This window comes from Triplophysa dalaica, unplaced genomic scaffold (assembly GCF_015846415.1).
Source record: "Triplophysa dalaica isolate WHDGS20190420 unplaced genomic scaffold, ASM1584641v1 Contig7, whole genome shotgun sequence".
NCBI classification, from domain to species: Eukaryota; Metazoa; Chordata; class Actinopteri; order Cypriniformes; family Nemacheilidae; genus Triplophysa; species Triplophysa dalaica.
Genome location: NW_026622641.1, coordinates 273,467 through 276,180, shown reverse-complemented (window position 1 = coordinate 276,180; position 2,714 = coordinate 273,467).

Sequence of the window (2,714 nt, the reverse complement as noted above, 5' to 3'; positions counted from 1 at the left end):
GCCTGACATTACATCTGCAACTCTTGTGAAATTCTTGTCTGTGGTATTCAGCCGAGAAGGTAATCCTCTTGAACTCGTAACTGACAATGGCTCGCAATTCATTTCTGTTGAGTTTGAAGCATTCCTTGCAGACAGAGATATTAAGCACTGCCGTAGCTCTATCTACTACCCACAAGCGAATGGTGAGATAGAACGTTTCAACAGAGTGTTTAAAGACTGTCTACAGACCGCTAGCATTGAAGGTAAAGAGTGGAAAACTTTTGTCACAGAGTTTCTACATACATACCGGGCAACATCACATGCTGTGACAAAACTGTCCCCTGCTGAGCTCCTACATGGTCGACAGATTAAGACAAAATTGCATGTCAGAGGTCTTCCGTGCGTGGCGCCTCCAAAGGATCAAACCAACCTGACACAGCGCATCAAGGAGTCACAGAGTAAAATGAAGGAATATACGGATCGACGACGCAGCGCACAATCTCCACAGATTCAAGTCGGTTCCTTTGTGCGTGTCAGAAGGCCTGGAATCATCAAGAAAGGACATTCCAAGTTTACTGAGCCCCTTAAGGTGGTGGCTCAAAAAGGCCCTGCAACATACCTCCTTTCGGATGGCAAAGTTTGGAATGCTATTCACCTGGCACTGGTTTCCTCCTGTGTTCCCACATCTGAGATGGGTCCTCCTGTTGAAGACTCTTTCAAGCCTCTAGAAGCACCTCAGACATCTCAGCTGTTAATCTCTTCCCCTAGTTCCACACGTCCACATAGAGTGTGTCGTGCTCCAGTTTGGTCAAAGGACTATGTTACATAAAGAGATATACATCCTAAGTTAAGAGGGGAGGGAGATACAGGGGTTGATAAAAAGAAAACCATATATTTTTATGTTTGTTCATCTTTACCTTGGAATGGAAAATTGCTTAACATTTAAGTTAAAAGAGAAAAATTCAGGTTCGAATTTATGCATGTTGTTGACGTCATATAACTGTTGTTTTTTTTGTTTTCTGTGCTGTTTACTTAAAGTATAATACAAATATTTCTTCCACAAAAAGGAATATGTGGTATATGGAAATACACGCCTAAACTGTAGGTGTCGCTAGAGTTCCTGTTAAGAAAGGATGAGGAGGAAGTAGGAGAGATGTATGATGGAATAAAGTAGAAAACGTGATTACTGGTGATCGTGAAGTTTGTTTTCTGACAATACACAACAGTGTCCTGGAGGGAAATCCTCGCACCGACACAGGACAACGGGTCATCAAACTGGGACGTGCTCAGCCGGAAGTACCGCTGAAAGCGGCTGTCATCCAGTCGCAGCTCCTGGAGGAGTTGGTAAAACTCATAAGCTGGGTGCGTCTCCGAAGGATCGGATGGACCCAGACACGTCGCCGAACGACTTTACGCCGTTTTTCAGCCTTCCATAGCACATAAAGCGCAGCTACTCTCTCAACAAAATCCATGTCCGCCATTTCGAAATGAGACTGGAGCCGCCTGGCAGAAGCCCCTCCCATGACGCGGATTTGACGTGCGAATGAAGCGAATTTGACGCGCGAATGAAGCGAATTTGACGTGCGAATGAAGCGAGTAAACTCATAATGTTCAAGCGTCCAACTACGCGCGCGCCATTCGCGTTTGGTCTGAACGCAACATATCTGAACACAACCTTGTTCTTGTTTCCATGTTTTGTTATTCTTACCCCTTCGTGGTAGTTTGTTTTGTATTTTATTATTTATTAAAGTCTTGTCTAGTTTGTTCTTGTTTCCATGTTTTGTTATCTGACCCCTTCGTGGGTGTTTGTTTTGCATTTTATTATTTATTAAAGTCTTGTCCCCTTACCTATCTCCCTGTCTTCACTTGGATCCTCTGTTTCTCATCTTTCTCATCATTTCCACCACAATTTTAGGTGGAACATGGCCAAGTAAAAAATTAAAAACTATAAAAAGAAGTACATCTGGATAGTTTATAGTTCTTGTCTTGGAAATTCAGTAGAAGTGTGCAGTTATTTTTCATCTTTTTTTGGTATGAACCGACTTAAATTTTTATTTCAGAAACACCAAGCCCTTCAACTGGCCACAGAATGGATGTATTTCAAATGCCCTTGTCCAGTAAATAGTTTGTCTTGTATATTAATAGATAGTCATAAAGCATGTACATATGTTGTGACAACTGACTAAGGGTGCAAGTATGAATCAGAACAGACACAGCTTCTCCTCACACAGGGAGTGTTTCTCAGTTCTGGTCTTGGGGACCACCTACCAGAACTTTTATGTCACACTAATTGGCCTTCCAAAAGATACCTGACTGACAACCCGAATATCCAATCCAATATGTGTGGAGAAAAGTCTTTGGCAATCCGATTTGACTTTTAGTTATTCTCAGGATATTCATTTTTGATAATTCTGTGTTGATAAATCTTTATATCAGAAATGGAATTTCTAGTATAAAATCTGAATTCTTAATTTCGGTATAAATTCAATTTAAGTAATAAGTTGCTGCTATCTGTATTCAGACTTTGCAGATATCCAAAATGCAGAAGAACTTTAATTACATTTTGATGCCATTTTAAAATGTAATAATTTATGAGATATCAGTGGTTTTATTTCATGGTGTCAAAAAGGAAATTAAAATCCTGATATCTGTGACTGACGTCTTGCATTTAAAAGTATTACATTTTGAAAATGAATTTTGTGAAAATGGTTGTGTCAGATATCATGAATTACTTT